The sequence below is a fragment of the Acomys russatus genome, chromosome 27, assembly GCF_903995435.1.
Source record: "Acomys russatus chromosome 27, mAcoRus1.1, whole genome shotgun sequence".
NCBI lineage: Eukaryota > Metazoa > Chordata > Mammalia > Rodentia > Muridae > Acomys > Acomys russatus.
This window is the reverse complement of record NC_067163.1, coordinates 8,339,514-8,363,066: the sequence shown is the minus strand read 5'-3', so window position 1 is coordinate 8,363,066 and position 23,553 is coordinate 8,339,514. Positions and strand designations below refer to the sequence as shown.

The 23,553-nt window shown below is 47.7% G+C and overlaps 1 long non-coding RNA gene across 1 annotated transcript in view; it reads right to left on the bottom strand.

Moving 5' to 3' along the window:
- The window catches only part of LOC127210056 (uncharacterized), a 412,763-nt gene that overhangs the window by 255,639 nt on the left and 133,571 nt on the right, over positions 1–23,553 (bottom strand). The window contains exon 3 of the long non-coding RNA XR_007833257.1: positions 8,973–9,027. This is a non-coding gene — a long non-coding RNA (uncharacterized LOC127210056). The remainder of the gene's footprint in view (positions 1–8,972; positions 9,028–23,553) is intronic.

The following is a 23,553-nucleotide window of genomic DNA, read 5'->3' as shown; positions in this document are numbered from 1 at the left end:
AATAACATTGTTCAAAATCTTCAATAACCCATAAATATACTATAACAGTTTATCATTCACTCAAATCATTTACCTCAACCCAAATATGCTACATCTAAAACTCTATAAAAACAAATAATAAAAGAGTGGGCCATTCCTTCCTTAGGGAAGAAGTAGCGGGAACTGGCATCACACTCTAATCCTCCTGAAGCAAACCTTAGCAATTACCACATTGCTCACGTTCATCTCTCAGCTGTTGTCTGCCAAAGACCAAGGCCAATAGCCAGGCCACCGATTGGAGATCAAGTTACATGTGGGGAAGCTGAAGTCTCTTGAAAACATTTGTGTTTTACCCAACAGCACAGGCAGGAAGTATTTGAACTCTATGTGGACTGTTTAAATCCCTGTGAATTGAGCCAGACAACTGGTAGACCTCATTTCTATTACAGGCTTAACTATCAACAGCACTCATCATCTTAGGGGATTTTAAATGACTTCAACAAATAACAGGCACATTTGAAAGCAGGAGCCTGCATCTAAAAATCTTTGAGTACACATGCACGCACACATAGGCACAAATGGCAATGACAATAAAATGTCCTCTGCACTCAGGACAGATCTGGGAAGGTAACAGACACAATCATTTCAAAAATGTTTAAATATGGAACATCCAAACAGCATTACAAGACACCTCAACATCTCATCTGTAGTAGTACACACAGAATCTGTCTAAGGACCAGACTCTCCGCTCTACAAAGTGAAGCTTACATGTATCAGAGAGGCAAAGCACAGCCCTCTTGTCACTTGAGTTGTCCTTATCCACAAAAGGCTGGCCCTCCTGAGGGCTGTCCTATAAGAATAGTTCCAAGAAAAAAAATCTGCTGAGAAATAAGGTTTCCTAGGAACACACATATTGGGGAGTATAAGAACCAGCTTGGAAGTTTAGGGCCCAGTAAGGGGGTGTCTGAGGCACCAGTGGAAACATGAAGACATAGAAATACAGGCAATGTTGAGTGAGGCATCTTCACATGTCCACAGCAATCTAATCCTAAATCACAGAACTGTTTCTCATATATGTTACACAGCTGGTGAGTGGGGTTCTATGGTACAGGCTCCTACATGGTGCAATCATGGAGATTCTGTGGGGTCTGTGAAGACTTCATTCACATGTTATCACACATGCCTCCTCTCTATAATATTTTTCATCCCAAAAAGGCCAAGTTAGCTTTCTTCAAAGACCACATTTGATGGTTTTGTTCAGTCAGGGTAGAGTCCTTCTGCCCTATTCAACACACTGAACAAAACCCTAAGGAAAACAGACCCTCCCTCCCCACAGGAAGTACTACAATAGCTCAAGGCTTCTAACTATGTGTGTCCCATGAGAAAGCCCCTCTTAGCTTTAAGGGGACCCTACACACCTGGAGAGACATGGTGCCAAGTGTTTGACCAAACTTTAACAGTTCATTATTACGTGAGACAACAGAAGGACCACTTTTTGAGCATGCAGTGGATCCATGCAGGGTGTGGAAACCATGACAGAGCCACAGTATGACAAAAGTCATGGATGTCCTAACGCTTTCCACCCATCCTGGCTCCACACACTCCTCTCCTGTTTCATGCCCACACTCCAACCTCAGAGGCATCTTTGGAAATTATGACAATATGGAACACCCCCCCCCAAGTTCTTAGCAGTGACTTGAAGCCATTTCCAGTCTCAGTGTTCCACATATGAACTCACGTGGATCAACGCTTCCTGCTCTCTTGCCTGAGTTACAAGCTGGGAGAAGCTGTAAATTCTGAAAGCCTAGGAACACCTCCACACCTCCTCCAAGCCCTTCCTCTGCCACAGTAGCCAAGTCCTGGATGGGCAGCCTCTCCTGTTCCTGCTAAGGAACATGACTAAGTCCTGGGTTGGGCCACCTGAGTCACCTGACTAACCCTGCTGGCTGGGAGCTTGGCCCAACACAACTAAGAGGAGAGTGAGAACTGCTAGGTTTCCATTTTATACCCACCCCACAGGAGACCATCATTTTGTTTTGTAATAATAAGAGGCAGGTAGCCTAAGGCCATCCCTTGTCTTTGGTGACTTAGCGCTTAGACTATGTTTGGTGGTCTACCATAACACCAGTATCAACCTTCATTTTTGCCACCAGTTTTAGGCAGGTATGAATGCACATGACCTTGACTTGCATTAGCACCAATTTAACGTAGTTTATAAAGGAATGGGTAGGAAAAGAATGGGACAACTAGGGAAAAAATACAGTGTTCAGCAAGACAAAGCCATGGTTAATGTAACAAGAACAGAGGTTCAGAGCAGTGGGAGATGCAACATGGAGAAACTAACAGAGTGTGTGTGTGTGTGTGTGTGTGTGTGTGTGTGTGTGTGTGTGTGTGTGTGTGTGTTTACTGTTTATCTAGAAGGGAGTTGTGTGTCAGCCACATCGCACCAGATGCCAGTGGGGTGGGGGTGGGCTGTGCAACACTGTGCTGAGATACTCCGTAGCATTCTCCCTGGAGCAGGGAGCATCCTAAGATATCCCTAAGATAGCAAGGGTGCGGGGAGCTCTAAAGCATTGTGGATGGAGAAACAGGATGAGTCCTGAAGGAGATCTGGCAAGCCCATGGCTTTTTACGGCAGACCAGACTTCAGAACATCCAACTACAAATACTACCGCTAACAAACCTCTTTTTAAAAAGCTCTCTATATAAGTGCTTTTTGAAAAAGCCCTCTAAAGTACCATGAGCTGGCTGGTCACTTCCTCTCTCGATTACCCAGAGCACGTTCTGCGATGTTAGTTAAACCCATGGTGCTCAGATCAGCATTCCGCCAAGTAGGCTTGGAAAGGACCACAGCACGAGGTGAGAGAACTCTTCCCTCGCTTTCCCAAACAGGAAACTGTAGTTGGGAGAAGCTGAGAGCCCCTTGGAAAGTTAACCTCGGTACTCCCAGCCCCAGAGAGCTGCGGTGGCCTGCACAGCTTTCTCCAGTGACCTTGAAGGATATTATCGAGGCACACTGCTCAAATTACAGGGCGAGTCTGAAACTTCTCAGGGGAGAATCAAGAGCATCTGGCCTTGGGCCTCAGGACCTCTTGTCTTCACACCAAACTCCCACCAACCAGGAAGCTGTGTGAAGAGTGAACAAGTCTGTGGGTGGCAACAGCTCAGGCTCCATATAGGAGTCCACTGCAGGGATGTGCCTAAACACAATTCATTCTGGGCTGTATTTCTACTGCGGCCAACAGTTCTCTACCTTAATGGAAAAAAACAAAAAACAAAAAAAACCTGCCATCTAAAATACAATGGGACCCTATGGGTGAAGAAAAGCCACATTGAATAAAGCTATTTTGGTCCTAAAACTGTTGGTCTATAACCTTACATTCTGGTGGTAATTCTGAAACACAACCAATTTTCAGATAGTCATTTTCAGTTTATGAAATTAAGTCCTGTGATACGTGAGAGGCTTTTCTGCTGTCTCTGGCTGGTGGAGAGAGGGGGTAAAAGCAGGGAAACGGCCATTCTGCTCACTCAGCGGTGGCACCGAGCGCTAAGACCGCGAGTCTCCACAGCTTTCGGCATTTACCGTCTCCATTTAGCTCAGTGCTCGTTATTCTTAGTTTATGAATCATATCATATGGCATCCTATTTGTACAACCTCAATTCTTTTTTGAAAAGGAAAAGGTGGTATAAATAATTGCAGTAACTGGGTAAAAGAGCTCACTTGAAGCATCCGGCCTTTCAAAGAATGAGCCTTCCTGCCATAATGTTCAGATGGCATCACTTGGCACTCTGTGTCCTTGTGTGTTCACTCAGTACATGACAGACCCTTCCAGGACCCTTCTATGCACAGCACTTGTGGCACGCACCCAAGGGCTTCATGGTCACCCACGGCCCCTCTTCCCCGACGCCGGCATCACCATTGCTCATCCACATCGCTTTGCCCTGCACTTTATGGGAAAGTTGTGCTTGGATGTTAAGGATTTCCTGAGGTTACTATAGCATCGCAGACCCACACAGAGTGACACGCTGTGTGAGATGCAGCACAATGTTCTGCAGCTATGTGGAGGAGAAAGCCAGGAACTGGGGTCTGTGTCCTTATCATCAAGAGAGGGCAGTGTCTTCCCTTCACAAGTAGTAGCCAAAACTAAGGTAAAAATTCTAAACCAGAGGCACCACAGGACCACCACTGCAGGGGAGTCTCCGCCACACCAGGAAACAGCATTACCACCACCCCTGTACAAACCGGGTGCACTGTCTCGGCCGCCAGTCATTGTGCGTCATGGCCCTGCAGACAGGCTGTAGAAACGGAACAAACTGACTCATTGGTTTCCCCTTATTTCTTCACTGGGAAATTGCAAGCTGTTGAAAAGCTTTGGCTCGCAAGAAATCCAGAAGATGTAAAATTACCAGCCGTTCTTGCCATTTCAACAAAGATGTCTGCCCCCTCTGCTTCCTCAACTAGACCTGCAAGCTGATGAGCAGCCACTCTAATCCCAACAGCCCTCCTGCTCCTTGGATGGTTTGATGATATATAATTTAAGTCGAATGCCTCGTAGGCCTCTAAAGTCCTCTTTTATTTAAAAAAAAAAAAAAAAAAGAACTATCTGTTCGATTCATGTGGATAGTGTAAAACTGGGGATCCCCTTTCAAACAGATCTTATTCCAAGATTCCATTCACCCCAAATACACTAAGAAATTTGTGCTACATGGAGAGCATGTTAAACCACAGTCAGTTTTCTGGGAAGGCTACACGAAAGACTGTCAGGAGCCTCCACCTGCCCACAGGACTGAGCACAGTAGGGACACTCGCTGGTCTCTTCCTAAGACATTTACAGCAGAGCTGGGAACTGCCCATAGTGGGAGAGTTTACAACACAGAAACAGGTAAACACTAAGAGTACGGTTGCTACCTCCCCAGCATCACGCTGATGAGGAAAGCTGTTTGACTAGCATCTCGCCAGCAGTCAGACAACCTCGGAGGCAGGCGTGCTCGGGTGTTTCAGGAATTCCAACCCTTGTGAGTTGGCAAAGAAGCAGGAAGCACGGCCACACATATGCAGACCATCAAGCTCCTCCCATTCGATGCCCATGAAGAGCGTGTCTCACAGTCACCTTTCTGGGACTTTGGAATGAAATATAGCCCAAAGTCAGAGCTCCAGGCATGCTTAGTCTGTGTAGGGCCTGTCACCTTGTTGTTGCCAAGGCCTGTGGGGAATGAATTTTTTTGCCATTCTGCAAGATGAATTTGTTCCCAAAATGTCTTCATTCTTGGTGGCAGAACAGGCTGTCTCCTGATGGACACAAACACCCTGAGGCAGCCCATCCCAGCGTCAAGGGAGAGCCCAGCTGACGGTGCCCCACGCTCCTCTATTCCACAAAATGTGGAAATACACTGGAACAAACTACAGGCAAACAAGATCAGAACCCAGACAGAAGAACTAAATAGCTGACAGCATTTGTGCTGTCTGTGTCACTAAAAGGGAAATGAATTCAATCATTGCCACTAATAACGGCTCTAAACTTCTCCACACGGAACCCACACACAAATCTTAAGAAACAGGAAGAACAGGAAAAAAATTCAGAGTTTATATTGTGTGCTATATCAGAAGCCAGCGTGCCCATGCCGCAAAAGTTAAAGGCATAAATTGTTCAAGCAATACAAAGGACGGCCATGACTACCTACAAAACTGTAAAGAAAGGTTAACTTTTTATCTTGGAAATCACCAGCTATAATCAAAAGATATATGTAAAAAAGTTGCTGCTCAGAAAAGTTTCAAATTTACCAAGGAGTCAGCATGCTCTGTGTATCTGCAGCCACCCAAGACCCACCAGTTTAAATTAGGCACACAGGAGCCAACCCTGAGTGAGACAAAAGCGGTATCCCAAAAGTTGAGGCCAAGGACACCTCCGGTTACTGATCCCTTTGCCAAAATGAGTTTAAAACTAGGAGAGACCCATTGTACTACTTTGGCATGGCAGCAAACTCTAACAAACAGTGGCTGGACTCAAGCCGGCTGAAATTCTAGGTATCAACAGAGCTGCCCAACCACCTGGGTCAGCTGCCAGCGTCCAGTGCACACAGCTGTTGGCTGGGTTTATAAGGTACACAGGTCTCAACCTAAAGGCAAAAAGAAAATGGACACACTATTAAAAGTCACTGAAATTGGAAAAGAGCAAAGTGTCTGAAAGTAAAAACTGAACTGAGCCAAGAACCAGAAACATATGCGCTGCATTCGTGCTGTGCTTCGAAAAGCCTCTGTGCCCGTGGTTTTCCTTTACAAAACAACAAAGGCAAAAATTCATGCCCTGCTTGTGCCTCCGCTCTTTTGTGAGCAAATTGCAAAATGAGGTAGCATTGAGAAAATTAAATATTTAATCTATCTTTTTAACTCATTCACCAAAAGTGTCACATGTAACTATATCAAAACAATATAATGATACGCTATACTTCAAAGCCATCCGTGTTCTATTCCCAAACACTGAGCTCAGTGAAGGCAGCCTTCCTGGGTCGAGGCATGAAAGGCAGCATGGTTAAGAAATGCGAATAAGGTATCTTGAGATGGCAACATCTTCCAAACTCACTTGAAGCTTTGCATAGAAAAAAAGTCTCAAAATAGCCAAAACTCATTTCCATCCTAAAAATCCGCAGAAGTCTTCATAACCCAGAGCTCAGCTTCTCTGTACTGCAGTGATGGTGTTTGAAAATGGCTCAAGTGACCTGCCTCCTGGTCCTACGCTATGGTGTGCGTCCTGCATCTCCTCACACCATCACTGTGCTTCTCCACAGTGTGTGTCCTGCATCTCCTCACACCATCACTGTGCTTCTTCTCCACAGTGTGTGTCCCGCATCTCCTCACACCATCACTGTGCTTCTCCACAGCGTGCGTCCCGCATCTCCTCACACCATCACTGTGCTTCTTCTCCACAGTGTGTGTCCCGCATCTCCTCACACCATCACTGTGCTTCTCCACAGTGTGTGTCCCGCATCTCCTCACACCATCACTGTGCTTCTCCACAGTGTGTGTCCTGCATCTCCTCACACCATCACTGTGCTTCTTCTCCACAGCGTGCATCCCGCATCTCCTCATACCATCACTGTGCTTCTGCATAGTGTGTGTCCTGCATCTCCTCACACCATCACTGTGTTTCTTCTCCACAGTGTGTGTCCTGCATCTCCTCACACCATCACTGTGCTTCTGCATAGTGTGTGTCCTGCATCTCCTCACACCATCACTGTGCTTCTGCATAGTGTGTGTCCTGCATCTCCTCACACTATCACTGTGCTTCTTCTCCACAGTGTGTGTCCCGCATCTCCTCACACCATCACTGTGCTTCTCCACAGCGTGCGTCCGCATCTCCTCACACCATCACTGTGCTTCTCCACAGTGTGTGTCCCGCATCTCCTCACACCATCACTGTGCTTCTCCACAGTGTGTGTCCCGCATCTCCTCACACCATCACTGTGCTTCTGCATAGTGTGTGTCCTGCATCTCCTCACACCATCACTGTGCTTCTTCTCCACAGTGTGTGTCCTGCATCTCCTCACATCATCACTGTGCTTCTGCATAGTGTGTGTCCTGCATCTCCTCACACCATCACTGTGCTTCTTCTCCACAGTGTGTGTCCCGCATCTCTTCACATCATCACTGTGCTTCTGCATAGTGTGTGTCCTGCATCTCCTCACACCATCACTGTGCTTCTTCTCCACAGCGTGCGTCCTGCATCTCCTCACATCATCACTGTGCTTGGCCACAGCGTGCGTCCTGCATCTCCTCACATCATCACTGTGCTTCTCCACAGTGTGTGTCCTGCATCTCTCCACACCATCACTGTGTTTCTCCACAGTGTGCATCCTGCACCTTCACTTCTAACCAAGATTACCTGAAAACACATGCTTAAAAAAATACTTAACTATGTTATAAGTATGTTTCTCTATAAATATAGAAAGTAAGATACAAATATGTTTCAATTGAAAGAAACAAACTCTTTGAAAAAAGGGTAATATCTGTAAATAATATGCCTACATTTCTTAATAATAAATTAAAATTCATTTCTCCAATCCCTTGGTGTTTACATTGGAACATGCAGCAGAGCCCATCCCTCCTCCATGGCCATGCCTGCTTATACACATAATGTGGCAGTGGGAATTTCACCAGAGCAAGCCCTTCTGAATCACCATAGAAGACAAACTATCTTTAAAACCTCCATTTCATACCCAATAGAAATATCCTGAACATGCACTTGTATCTGAGGAGACCACGTTGATTTTAGGAACGTGCAAACTCTGCAAAGCCCTTTCAAGCAGTGCTGCATCTACTCTCTACTCCTCAGATGCCGAGACTTTCATTTGGATGAAAATCACTTTAATGATTGGCTATCCACGTGAATAACCAGAGCACGGAGGCATATGATAACACACCTTACATTCTCCTTTTTAATGCTAAACCAATCAAGTTCCAAAAGCGGTTTTCAGGCCTTCTTCCTCTCCATCACACTTCTAGGAAGCAAAGCATAGCACTCCTGCCCTGCCCACACCATCCACCCATGATGCCCAGCTGGCTGCAGGGCATCACAAGTACCCACGGCAACATCCCTGCTCTGCCCATCTCACCCAAATCCTGGAGAACATGCATGTGGCCAGCCCCGACCCTGGCGGCCAATGGACACCAAACACCACAGACCAGCCAGAAATAAACAGAGCTGTTGTGGGATTTTAAAATAGGCAATTTTCCTTAAAAACCCAAGATTATAATCACCTGAATCTATTTCTTTGTTCAGTAAAACTGAAATACGAACTCGTAACTCAGCAGAGAACTGAGTGTCACATCTTTCCTGCTTCTTTCAAAAACTGCCGCCGTGCCCCCACCCCCACCCCGACCCCCAACACACACACAGAGTCAACTGCAAAAAGCCGCAAACCATCTAACTCAGGCATTGTTTTCTGGCCGCTGGCACATAACCTGTGGTCTCAAATCAGGAAGAGGCAGGACTCACCTGTGTTCCTGTCTGGTAAGATGCAGCAATGCTTCTGCAGGATGCCGGGCAGAACCTGTTTCAAAACACATAAATAAAAGGCGCTTGGTTATTATTCAGGCAGAGGCAAAGCACTTCATTAGCTGCAGTGAGGGATTTTCTAATAAGGTCGTTCAGTGCGGCACAAAGTCATCGCACCCAAGATGGTATCAATAATCAACCTGTATTGGGAAATGCTGAAAATGCGCATTTTTCATCAAAAAGGTTAATCAAGTAGGTGTGTTGATTGTATATGGTTCTCCTGGGATGTGGCTGCCACTGGGTAATGCGTACCCTAATGGGCCCGCCCTAAGAGATCTGGAACATGGCTCTGGGGGGACTGCTGTGTACAGGGAAACGGGCACACCAATTTTCCCGGTGGCTTTTAAAATATTAGGTGCAATTAGAGCCTGGCAATGGAGCCTGGGACACTGCTGGGTTTTCATTGAGGCCCTAAACTCAGATGCTCTCATGCCTCATCCAGAAGATTTGTGGGGAGAACATAGAGCAAAGGCTGTGTTTAGTGTGTAAGCTTGGTAGCAAAATGTGAGCGAAGTGTCTCATTTGCTTTGAGGGTGAAAAAAATAAGAGAAATTGGTTTTGTCAAGAAAAATGCTACAATGTAAGACACTGTACAATGTAAAACAAAGCACAGACTGGGAAAGTGTGCAACAGGAGATTCTGGGGAGCGGGTGTAATTTATGGTCATACTTCTTAAGCCACCCAGAGAAAGGCCGAGTGAGCTCTCACAAGCGCCACAGGACCAGGCACGGTGGCTCTCAGTCAGCAGCTGCACCTGTCCAGAGTGGTCAGCCATGAAGGCAGCGTGTCTTAGAGCAGAAAGTTCCACACAAGGGGCAGAGGTGCCCCAGGAAAACACCAGGAGCATAACACCCACCCTTGGAGACTTAGAGGAATTTTTCTCTGCCTTAGCCAACTTTACTTTCCCCCTCTCCCTCAGAACACCGTGTGTGCAGTAAAGAATGGTGTTTTTTTTTTTTTTTTTTCTTATCCCAAATATAATTGGCTGTATATCAGAGCATGAATAATTTCTGACTCTGGGTAAACTATAATGACACAAAAATCAGATAAAATAAAGCAATGAGTGACTAGGTATGTAGTAAATGCTGTGGAAAATACAGTATTAGAGTTCAGAAACAACCCAGTTTGATTTCCACCCAGTTGACTGCTGCCTAGGGACACAAACCATAGCTTAGGAAAACCTCATTCAATTCATCTTCAAGGGCATGTCAAGAACCATGGTGTCAGCTCTGGCCTATGATCCAGAGTATAAGGTACTGACGGTCTCATCAACCAAGACTGCCCCTGGGTTTGTCTGTTTCTGACTCCGCCTTAACAGCAGCCCCGAGCCTTGTGCTGAGGATGCCAAGGGCACGCAGAGTTACGGTGAGAACTCCTTTTCCTGCTTGTGCCCCTTCCAAAGAGGAAACTGAGTCTAAACCCAGTAGTTCCGGTGGTAATGTCCATAGCTGGGTCTGCCTCTCTGAGTCTGCGACATTGGAATTACCACGATGTCACCCTTCCACTGTGTCTTGAACTGAGACGCCTGTGGTTAGGCCAGGTCCTCAAGGCCATAGGGTATGCAGACAGGCGTAACCTGAGGTGACGAACAGACATATCATGTGTTGGACATGTGACCTTAAAGACTGATCAACGACTGCCAGGGGCAGCCATTCTGGGTCAAGCTCTCTGGGACAAGCCAGGTAGCTTCACACTCAAGCTTCTTGCTTCCCCCTTAGAGCTTCCCCCAAGCTGCTGCCGCCCCCAAAATCCACCAACACAATCCAGGGATCTCACTAATGATCGCTTTGAAGCATCCCTCCCTCCATGCCGCAACCTCAAATCATTTTTGGACATGCCAAGTAGCTTTCATTCAACCCCCAAACAGGAAAATATAAGGAGGCAGAGAAAGTCATAAACCGTCCACGGTAGAATTCACCTTGACTTTCCCAAAGGCAGACGATTTGTGTTCAAAAATGGCGCCTATATCTAATCTTGACAGTCTCCTCCCAGCCTCGGCTGTGGGTAAGACACCTGCACTAAATCTTGGGTGCAGCCACAGACTCTCAAATGCCAGGCACACATCACTTCCTCGCAGCCAGCTTAAGGGAACGTCCAGGCAGGGCCGTAATGGGTTTATTTCCTTCTCTCTGAAGGATTTACAGAAGGCAGCAAAGGAGAATGAAATTATCTTGCCTGCCCAAAGGCACTTTAAAAGTTCAAGCCTGCTCAACCTGCCTGTTCTTTGAGAGCATTTAACTGCTGAGGATAATTGGAGACATTGTGCTCTGCAGTTGAGAATCAGGAGAAGGGGATCCACAAAATCAAAGGCCCCCAGAATCCCCATCAGAACTACCCAAGGGCTCAGAGTACCCATCATTCCACATTCTGAGGAGCCCCTCTGTGATATGTATGCACTGTAGGTTCAGATTCTTCCAACTGGAGAGCTGCTTCCTAAATAAGAACTCCGAAGCCTAAATCTTCCAAATCCCACTTTCTCTCAAGGTTCCACAGTCTTAGATCAAAGGCAAAAACATAACCCAACCATGGGGAAACTGACAGTGCTGCAATAGTATCTGAAGAAACCTAGGAGCAATAGGCCTGGTGACTCTGGCTGCATTGTCCTTACTCCGGGCTACAGTGGCCATGGACTGATGCTTAGCAGTACAGACACTGATCACGTCTTTACTTTTGGGTGATGATGTCAAGACTCAGGCTCTGCTCACCCAGGCAGTGCCTCCTGGCAGGTGTACTCTCATCTTCCTCACTCAGGTCCCAGGTCTGTCTGTCCCTGGATACTCAGAACACATGGCTTCCTCTGTTCCCCCACTAACATCTTTAGGGACTCTGTGGTCCTCTGACCTCTGACCCTCCCATCACCTCTGAGCTTGAAGGCGGGCATCTTGAGTGCAGAGCATAGCAGTTCATCTGTTTGAAGTCATGTGGTGTGGGAAATGTCTGCTATATATAGAATGTCAGTCTTTCAAAGTGGATGTGATAGGTGCCACTTATGGGTGGCTTAGAACATTTAAATACTCTGCCACATAATCTGCAAACTTGAAATCCAAAGCCAAGGAGTAGAGTGATGTGCCACTTAAAGGCTCCAAGGATGGCTATATATACTCCCTATGGCTCCTGGCACCCTGGGCTTATAACTATAGCCTTCCAGTCTCCATTGTATCTACATGGCCTTCCCCTCCATCTGCCTTCATGGTCTTCCTTCCACAGGCATGTGCCAGTAAAGTCTTCTGTCCTAATATGTGCATTAATATGGCCTCCTACCCACACTTGTTCATGGCCTTCCTTTCATACATGTGTGGCCACACTCTTTGTGGTCTTGCCGTCACATGCATGTCAACCATACCATCTTCTCCTGCATGTGCCCGCATGTACTTTCTTCAAATAGACAGTCTAATTCACTAGAGCACAGCCTTGTGGCCTCATCTACCTGCACTAAGTCTTCTAGGACCCTGTATCCAAATTGAGACATATTGTGAGGTACATGGCGGGGGTGGGGACAGAATTCAAACGCATAATGTGGTAAAACCTAACAGGGAGTTCCAGTGAGGAATCCTGGTGTTATTAATGTCATTTATTGGCAAGTCATGAAGTTCTCTAGGCTTTGTTTTGCCTCAAGATAATAAGCCCAGGGTTTTCTTCAAAATGCAGTCCAGACTCCCCTGGCTACCAGGAGTCTTTGTGACATAACAGCACTATAAAGTCAACCTCGGGTCCCGCTCAAACTATGGCACCAGCCAAGGACAATACATGCAGTAAACTTCAAACCCCTACCCAGATCCAGCCAATGGACAGGATACTCTCCACAGTTGAGTGGAGAGTGGGGACTGACTTTCACACGAACTCTGGTGCCCCATATCTGACCACGTCCCCTAGATGGGGAGGCCTGGTGGCACTCAGAGGAAGGATAGCAGGCTACCAGGAAGAGACTTGATACCCTACGAGCATATACAGGGGGAGGAGGTCCCCCTCAGTCACAGTCATAGGGGAGGGGAGTAGGGGGAAAGCAGGAGGGAAGGGGGAATGAGAGGATACAAGGAATGGGATAACAATTGAGATGTAATATGAATAAATTAGTAAAATGTATATATTAATAAAAAAGAAATAGAAAAGAGTCAACCTCCTTGTATTCTCGTCCCAGTCTCCTTGTTTTTCAATGCTTTCCCTCCACAGCACTGTTGGGAGGGCAATTCCCTCATTCATACACATCCCTGAGCACCTGGAATGGAGCAGAGCCCAGGCCTGACATCCTTCTCCCCTGTGCACCTGCATGGTTTTGCACCTGTCCCTTTCCCCTTATTGGAGCCTTTCCATCCTCCAATTGCTGGTTTGAGTTCATATTTAGCTTCAAGCTACCCCACCCATGCTGAACCCTCACACTGAACAGAAAACCCCATGGGTGGGTATCTGGTGTGTTCTGGGGGCTCAGCAGCCTCTTATTTTGGGTGGGTCCTGAGTAGATCCAGAGAGAGAAAGGTAGTACCGTCAACTATCAGAGGATAGGACACGATCCTTGGTAGGACACCACAAGGTCTTACTGTCAGGTCTAACATCTTGGCTTGCGTGCTAGAACCAGGGCGTTCCTGACAGTCCACACGCCCCTAAACCCTCCACTCCTCATCTACATAACCACAGGGTACTTGAGTTCCCTAGCTGGCCTGCAATGGAGATAAAGGGCTCCCTGCCTCCTTCCTCTGGCCAGCTTCCTCCTACCAAACTCTTACTATCCCTGGAGACTCTCGAGGATTTGGAAGCCTAGCTCCGAACAGAGCCGTGGGACTCAGAAAAAAACCCACTCAACAGGAATCTGTTCCCTTTACGGACTAGGTGCTGGAGTATGGAGGGCACAGTGCACGCGTGATGGTCTAAACCACTCTGGCCCAAGTTAGATGTCCCTAGTCAAAAAAAGATGTCAAAAGAAGTGAAGCTGATCAACTTCATAAAGGGCTGGGGCCTTGCGCTGGACCCATCCCAAGAACCTAAACCCCTGGCATGTACGATGAATTCTCTTTCCCAAGCCCCTCAGAGTGCCTTGCTAAGCTTCGGAATCTACATTCCTGAGGACAGATGACAACCTAACACTGAGTTCCTCTGAGGCTGCTGTCCCCTGTCCTCCCTCACCCTAGGGTCTATTCTTTGAACAATTAGCACCTCTGTGTTCACTCTGTTTCTCAGCAGAGAGATGTCCACTTCCTACTCCTAAAGAAGCTGTGTGCTCACTCTGAAGTGTAGTGGGAGCGGGCCAGGTGAGGGACCGTCACCGTGCAATTTAAGTCTGTGGGCCTGATGTATCTGCACTCTCGATCCACCTGAGAGATGATGGAGACTCGCACCCTCTAATTCTCGGAAACTCTGGTATTTCTTTTCTGTTTCCTCTTCCTGGAACTCCCATTATTTAGGCACAGGGATGAGCAGGTCTAATCACCGTCCCCACTCTGATTCTCTGCTTTTAAGTTATACTTTTGTAAAATTCTCTCTGCTTTGTATTCCAACCCTCCAGTGAACTCCCCAGGTCTGGCCACCCACTGCTATTTCTCTGAGATTTTTTTCCTTCCCGTAAGTGTTACTTTCATATAGCAGCTTCATCTTGGCTCTGGGCGCAGCGCTGGCTCTTCCCTCCCTGAGGACAGGAATATTGATGGCTCCCATACTTTTGGCATCGTCTCGCAGTGACATCATGGCTGTAAAAGCTGGTGCTCCATGGTCATCTACCTTGCTTAATACCAAGTCCTACGTGTTGTCATCAGGTACCCGGCTCTGTGAAAATGGGGGTTAAGCCAACATCATACATTCCCAGCCTGGAGTGAGGGAGAGATGGGAGCCAGGTGTCTGTGTGGCCTGGATACTCTCAAGTCCACAAGGGAGGGCAACAACTGTCATCAAAGGCCACCAGATCGCTGAGTTTCAGAGTTACCCTCAAAGGTGAAAGGATGTAGTCCTGGGGCCTTTGGGAGGTCAGTGTACATGGTATTTTTGTCCTGTCCTTTATCCTCTTAAAACAGTAATAGACATCATCTCCAAGTGCGCTCTTAGGACGTATCATTCCCCCTCACCTCATCCATCTCTCAGACTTGATGTCCTTCCTTTGTGGGCAGCAGGATGCTGGACCCCCTGGGCCATTCCTGACAGTCTGAGGTTTTACGGTTTGTACTAGAGATAAGCATCTGGCATTTAAAAACTCAAGGTGACATCACATACTGTAGCATGCTCCTTCAAGGACACAGAGACACAGACACACCTTTCAGGGTGTCAAGAGCATCATTAAGTATTCGGTCAGCTTTTCCAACCAATGGGATTGTGAAGAAACGGCCTTAGGTTTCTTCTAGAAAGCATGGTACCCCATGTCTTTCATGAGAGGAGACTCAAAAGCATCCAGTTTCCACAGTATCTGGAGATGCTGATCTCCATGTCTGCCTTCCTCTCACAGTACTGACAGTAAGGAGTAGGAACTCATCTGCAGGCCAGTCATCGACAGGACAGGTCAGATGCTCACCTCAGGATGTCCCTGTGCATCTCCACATGCCTCCTTCATGAGCAGCATAGGATGGGCAAAGACCCTTGGCTCTGTCATTGTACATGTCATTTGTGCACTGGAACCATTTACAGAATCGCAGCCTCTGCACTGGGTGGGGGTACTGGGGGTGATCTGCCTGAACACTGTCCAGCTTCTTCAATTACAGGGACACCAACTGATGTGAGGCTTTGCCTTGGTGCCCAGGTTGGGGAGAGAATACGCCTTCAAAGCAGACTGACTAAGGGATCTGAGGGCTGGAACAAACAATGTCAGTGAGGGGTGAGGTGCCTCTGCTGCACTGGGTATTTGCCTCCTATTCCGTGCTTGTCGTGCAGGGTGTCGTGGGGGAACAAAGCACCACAGTCTAGAACACAGAGTAGGACCTGTGTCAAGCTGTCATCAGTGTCATCTGCGAGAGCGGGTCCACTTTGGGGATTAAATGGCTTTATGCTCACAAGTGAGTGCAATCTACCATGAAGACCTCAACCTCTGGCCTATACCAGTGTCACCTACACACTAGGATCACTCACACAGCATCCTGGTCCCAAAGGGGGCCGGGAGCTGCATTACATGCTCCGTGGTGTTGCTGCAGCAATGATCCAGGAACCAGTGTGAGAACCACAGAGGCAACATCTGTCCAGTGACTCCTCACCCATCAACTGTCCCATTAGAATTCATTCAATGGAAACATCATATCAAGCTGTCAGAGGGGCTGACAGGACAGACAGCAGCAGAACAGCTGTGCACAGAGGAATCAATCTCGATGTGTTTCTACAACATGAAGAACAGGTGGAGGGCTACTTGGATAAACTGGAAATATGGACCCAGAATATTTCTAAAGCAGACTGCAGTGAGGATCCTTTGCTTAGGGTTCCATGATATCCCAAAGGGTAGGAGTGATGTGGACAACTGGAAATCTATATCCAGGCCTATGTCGCCCATCAGCTCCCTCACCAGCTCTGGTACCAACCCCTTTGCACATGGACCATCTAATGCTGCCTCCTCAACCCTAGACTGGTAAGTCATGCTAATTTGGTCCAGTCAGGTTCTAATCATTACTGGTTCTTACACAGGCATGCTATAAACAAACGTAGTCATAAGAATAGTCAGGAAAATAACAGAAAGGACCACCATGCACAGGATTGGGCATAGAACCCACAGATGCAAATACACATGGGCATCCTAGAACCCAAGGATGCAAGTGACCATGAATGTCACCAGGCTGCACACCCAGCAGGGCCACTCTCCACCAGAGCCAGCTTTCCCAGGATGAACACAGATGGACACCACCTGCCCCATCCCTCCCTGAGCATGAGCAAGAGACAGGAAATGCTCTTTCATAGCATTTTAAGCAGAACATCTTCTACAAACACAAGTTTTCCAGATAAGCCAACTCATTGCTGACATTAGTCAACAAGCCACACTTACTAACAGGTAACTAACACTAACTCCTAACCCCTGCGCTCTAAGCCCTAACCCCTAACCCCTAAGCCCTAACCTCTAACCCCTAAGCACTAAGCCCTAACCCTAACCCCTAGCCCCTAAACCCTAACCCCTAAGCCCTAAGCCCTAACCGTAACCCCCAACCCCTAACCCCAACCCTAACCCTAACCCAAACCCAAACCCAAATCCTAAACCCTAATCCTAACTCAAACTCTAAACCTTAAGCCCTAACCCCTAACCTCTAACTATAACGCAAACCCTAACCCCTAACCCCTAACCCCTAGCCCTAGTCCTTCATGGCTTCACAACTAGTGGGAACATTCAAGGGTCACCAGATAGTACAAGAAAGCTTACACTATGAGAAAGACTAAAATTACGACAAACAAAAAATTTTTTCTGTTATAAATTAGACATTTAAAAGCAATTACTATCAACATCTGAGAATGCTACAGATGGCATAAATAACAGTTTTGTTGTTGTTGCTGCTGCTGCTGCTGCTGCTGCTATTGTTTTTGTTTTTGAGACAAGGCTCACTATGTAGCCCAAGATAACCTTGACTCATGACTCTCCTTCCCCAAATTCCCAGATGCTGAGACTAGCACACTAACAAGGCCCCATGCCAAGCAACACTAGATATTTATGTCTGACTAGAAAGTCAGATATTTCACTCACAGAAGCAAAACCCAAAGAACAAGAGAAAGCCTTTGGAAGTCAGGGTCAACCACCTCTCGAAAACATAAAATGCTACCAAAAAAAAAAAAAAAAAAAAAAAAAAAAAAAAAAAGATTCATTCATTATCTCAGAATGTAGAAATGAAAACCAAGGATTGACAGAGAGAAAAAGTCAGAAACATAGTTCTGGCACTTTCTATCTTGCAGCAGAAGAGCCTATGTGAGGTACCCATGAAGGCAATGGCAGATGTGCCAAGCAAGCTAGCCTGAATCCACTCAGGACATAGAACACCCAAAACACCTAGCCACGTCTCAGTGACTAACCCAGCACACCACACTGAAAGGAGTAGGAAGGAGGCTCCAAACAACCACAGCACAGAATGCCAGAAGCTGAGGACCAAGAGAACAGGGGAGCAGTACTGCAGAAAGTAAGACAAAACCTCTTCCCCACACAAGCTATCCATGAAGGATGACAGCATCAGACACAGGGAGTGGGAGCCAGGGCTTCCTAAAACGAACCTGTCTCTGCTGTCAGAAGGCTGTACGCTGCACCACTGCACAGGGAAAACAGAAAAAGAAAGCCTGGGATGAGGGACTAGGCCATACTCAGAGAAGAGTGATGGAAAAGTCGTGCAGAACAGGGGCAGCCTAGAAGAGAAGGGGAAGCAGCAGCACCCAGACAGTCAGAATCCTCTAGTCATGTGACGATGACCAGCGAAGACCAGTAACTGCATCCCATCTGGGTCTCAGCAGAGAAGCCAGAACTCAGCTGGGCCCTGGTGAGTCAAAAGGCCAGGGCTTTCACAGGGAGGGGCAGGAGTCGTCACCTCTGATTGATGTCACACTCCTGGACTAGTAGTGCACTCCTCTGGGTGTGGCTCACACAAATCCCTGGCTTGAGAGACTTTGGACCTGTGCACTATGCAGAGCCGTTAGGCACTGAGCACCCTGCCTCACCTACAACCTAAAGCCTAGATCACTGTCCCATGGAGAAGGCCATTCTGCCTTCAAAAGTCAGATGCGGGACACTCTGGCTATGCAGAAGCTACACAGTAAAAACTTCCAAAGTCACCCTGCTTTTTTCTTTTTCTTTTCTTTTTCTTTCTTTTTTTTTTCCTTCTCTCTCTCTCTCTCTTTTTTTTTTTTTTTTTTTAATGTACATTGGTGTTTTGCCTGCAAGTAAGTATGTCTGTGTGAGGATGTCAGATCTTGGAGTTACAGACAGTTTGTGAGCTGCTGTGTGGGTGCTGGGAATTGAACCCTGGTCCTCTGGAAAAGCAGTCAGTGCTTTAAACCTGCACTCTCTCTCCAGGCCCCTGCTTACTTTCATTGCCTAAAAATTATTATCCCAATTACCGAGAGAAAAGAATCAAAAACTCCATAGACATTTCCCTTCTTGTGAGAGACCATTAAACTAATTTTACAAAAGACTTTCCCGCACTTAACAGTAGCAGAAGTCACCATGTAATGATCCCAGACTGCTGTTACGTGGCCTTTTCTGAGCTTCATGAACCACAGGAAGATGATGTCAAGAACTGAGTGAGAGGCTTGTTTTCCCACAAACAGCTGTGAAGTAATAATTCAGACCATAAGAGAAGTCCAATTTCTGCTCCTTAAGTTCACTAGAAAGGGCGAGGCCACCAAAAGCACTGGCCTCAAGTCAGGTCACTCCCTGGCCAGGCTCTCTGGGTTGCATTCAACACTGAGGGAGAGACTGAAGGCCACAAGATGCAAATACCATGTGGCTTCAGACACTCCTTAACTTTCGCAGGAGCTGTGGTGAATAACTTTAGAAAATTTTTTTAAATGCTGAATTTCCACCATGTAAAATGAGTAGTCTGGTGGCTTTTCAAGGTGACGGAGGGAAGGCAGTTGGTTGGGTAGCAGTGGTGGGCACGACCCTCACACACCCAAAGGACGTGTTCAACTGGAACCAGTTACACCATTGTTCCCAAGCACCGTCATGATCCCATGCGGTGCCTCCCCTCCCCTGCACTGACACCGTTCCTCCAAGTCTCCAGCTATGGCTGCTCCACAGCTCTTCCTAAAGCACCACAGTGGGGGCTCTGTGTCTGTTAACCCCACCGAAGACACTTGGCTTCATGCTTTCTGCCTTGCTTCTTCTCCTGTCTAACTTCAGAAGTATGTGCCCCGTCAGTTGCCCACTGTTTTCAGCACTTAGATATCCTTGGACGCCTTAAAATGAACCTGCTCCGTGTAATAGACCCCCAAATCACATGCCTTACTATGCTGCTCCATCCAGCCTCCATATCAGGTCCCTGCTGGCCTCCTCTCCATGGCAGCCCTCATTCAACAGAGCCCAGCATCAAATCCTCAGAACCAAATGAGCAAATTGCACCCACCACTGCCACTCAGCCAACTTTCTTTCATCCCCCACCTTGAAGAGCCTCCATGGTCCCAGAAACCTTCTCTTCAGAGAGCTACCCAGTAAGTCTCCCATGATGAGATATGGCTGTCAACTGGCTATGACTTAGAATCACCAGAGAGGAGAGCGTCAACTAAGAGTCTTGTAGATCAGGTTAGCCCACGGACAGAGCAGGATGGGGGGGCTATCCTGGTAGTTAATTGAGAGGAGAGATCCACACACCCACACTGAATGAAGGCAGTACTGTTTCACTGAGCTGGGCCCTGAGCTGTGAAAGAGTGAAGAAAAGCCAGTTGGGCAGAAGCACCAAGCAAGTTCGGACCCTAAGCATTTATTCTCCATTCTGACGGTGCCTGTGAGCCAATAACTTCCTGCCTTGACCTCCCACTGAGCAAGGACCATAACCTGGAAGTGTTAGCCAAATAACTCTTTTCTCTCAAAAGTTGCCTTTAGTCATGATGTTTATCGTCACAACCAAAGCAAAACTAGAACAATCTCCCTGTGCAGAAGCAATGTCATGCTACACTTTATATGCGATACTTTTTCCCAAAGTCCTCTAACGATTCTCCGAAGCACTTAGTTTTTAAACGGCAGAAAGGCCAGACATGACGTGATCACAGCTGTCAGTCACAGCTACGCACAAGCTCGGCTGTACCAGTCCTTCACTGCTCCTTGCACATGCCACATGTATGACCTGGGGTTCCTCGCACGTGACAGTCTTCGTCTGGGAACACTCTCCGTGACATCTCAGCTCAAGTTGCACACAGCACACTCCAGAAACTTCCCCACGTATTAACTCTGTGACTCTGTCTCTAACCCACTTCTGCACCCTCCCCAACGGGGTGCCCGGGACACGTCTTGTCTTCTCTGTTCTCCCATGACTTGCACAAATGGGAGCTCTGTGAAGGCGGGGCCTTGTCTGGGAACTGAACTCAGGTCCTCTGGAAGAGCGGCATTGAGCCATCTCCCTGGCCCCTTCGCCTTATTATTTAGGAAAGTGCTGTTCCCTGAACCTGGAGCTCACCAACTGGGTAGATTGGCTGGCCAATAAGCTCCTGGGATCTGTTTCTGTTTCTCTTTCCTCAGCACGAGGGGAGCAAACTCACACCACTGTTCCTGCCTGTTATGTGGTACTGGAGATCCAAACTCAGATCCTCATGCTTGCATGACAGACACACTACCGACCAAGCCATCTAGACACTCCCTTGTTGTGGTGCTGTGCCCAGTACAAACTGGGCAAATGCTCTTCCACAGAACCACATCCTAGGCCAGGACTCTAACATGGGAAGGTTCTCGCGACACTGCAGCAGGAGGCAGTGTCCCACTCTGGAGCCTGAGAGCCACAGAGATCTGTACCCATGTTCACTGCAGGAGGGGCTGAGCTACAGTGTCCTCCCCTGAAGGACCATAGGAGAGTGGAGGGGATCAAAGGAGTCTCAGCCGGCATGGCACACACAACGCTCCTGTACAAGGACATGATGTTCTGAGTCATGAGGGAGAAGAGCCTTCCTGCGGGCTGCAGAGGAAGAAAACAGGGAGCCCGGGAGGGCACCCACAGCTACTGGAGCAAACATGCTATGGGGAGATTTGTGCTTCAGACGCTGACTCTTTAATGAGGAGATGCCTAGCCTCCACAGTGGATGCCTGCATCTCCCTTGGCTTGTCAGTTACTATGGGAACCCCACACTCTAGGACATCCGGGTAGCACATCATCACAGCCTTTGTTCTTGTTAGGGTTTCTATTGAGTCAATGAAACACATGCCCAAAGCATGACCTTTGGGGAAGAAAAGGGGTTATTTGACTTACATTTCTATATTGAAGTTTATCATCAAAGGAAGTCAAGCTGGAAACTCACCCAGGGCAGGAACCTGGGGACAGGACCTGATGCAGGGGCCACGGAGAGGTGCTGCTGCTTACTGGCTTGCTCCCCATGGCTTGCTCAGCCTGCCTTCTTACAGAACCCAGAACCACCAGCCCGGTCCCCAGCTTGTCTTGGAGTCTGAGAGAGCAGGGAAGAGTCTGTGCTCTACAAATACTACTCAAAAGAACAGACCCACAGTGTGCCCCCCATCTGGCAGATTGGGCTCCTAGAAGCTTGCCCTAGGGCAGTCTGTGCTAAAGAGACTCAAGGTAGCAGGAGGGCAGACGCATGTCCCCTCAGAGCACACGGCCTTCCCTGTGTCCTCCCCTTCACTGACACTTCCTACTTCTCTGCTGTAGAGAAAGCAGACCGCGTTCACTCCATCTATTTAATTAAATCTAATTAAATTTATTGGCAGTAAGAAAACCTGGTGTGCAAAGAATAAATGCCTGGGATAAATCACAAGCGTGTGCTGAGTGAATCGATCATCTTGGCACGAGAGTCTCCGGGCTGGTTCTTACTGCTGGTCTCTTGTCTCTTGGGCTGGGGGTGGGGTGGGGTCGGGGGCAAGAAATGGAAAGCCTAGAGTGGGGAATCTAAGAAACATAAGTGCACTCTCAGAGAAGTGAAGACGTCACCATGCTATCTGAGTCCACGTGCTCAGTTACACTGCTTGGTGGGCCTCGGCTGTAGCGGGATATGTGTGGCTGTGCCCCTGCCATCAAAGGACGTTGTGAAAGGCAAATGCGGAGGAGCTTGACCAACCAAGGGTACGTCACAATTCTGCAGCCTGGGGGAGCTGGGCAGCAAATATCTAACCAAGCACGTGCCCTAGGAATACTGCAGCCCCACGAGTGCACAGCCTCTGTGACCTGTGCTGGGAGCCATGATAGGGAGGGTGTGTTACCTCTTCTTTAAAGAAGCTGGCTGGGTTTCGAGGGGCGTGTTCACAGTGCCTGTGTGTAACGCCTCCACTTCGTACATGCAGGGCACCTGTGTGTAATCTACCTTTATCTTTAACTTCATAAATCCGGGGCGCATGCGTGCGTGCGTGCGTGCGTGCGTGCGTGCGTGCGTGCGTGCGTGCGTGCGTGCGTGCGTGCGTGCGTGCCTGTGTGTTCTGGGCGTTTATGTGTTGTTTTATCTTCTGTAAGTTCAGATCTTCCACCATTATCCCTGGCATGCCTTCTTTGTTGCCTGCTCTTAGGTTGCTGCTAGCTCCTCTGTGCATATTCTTAACTTAGGGCACACATTACAACCTATTTACTAGAAAATTCCACGTTTTCTTGTTAATTGGAAATCCCAGATCATTCTATTTTACCAATAAAGACTCAGGAGCCACATGTTGTGGTGAAAACCCTGCTAGCTCAGAGAGGCAGAGAAAGCATGCTGACAGCCCAGGAGAAAAAGGCCAAAAAACCCAAGGCCAAAGGCTTGCTAGCTCAAAGGGGCTAAGGAGCTCGAGTTAAGAGCCAAACTAAAATCCCAAGCTAAAGAAGTGCCAAAGACAAAATACCTCTTCTGCTTCTACCAGCTGTCTTAAATACCCCTCAACTCAAAGTCCCTCCTACTCTTTAATCCCTGCCAGCCGGCTTCTTGCTCCACCTCTTGACCTAGGGTTGACTTTATTAAATCCTAGGTACAGAAA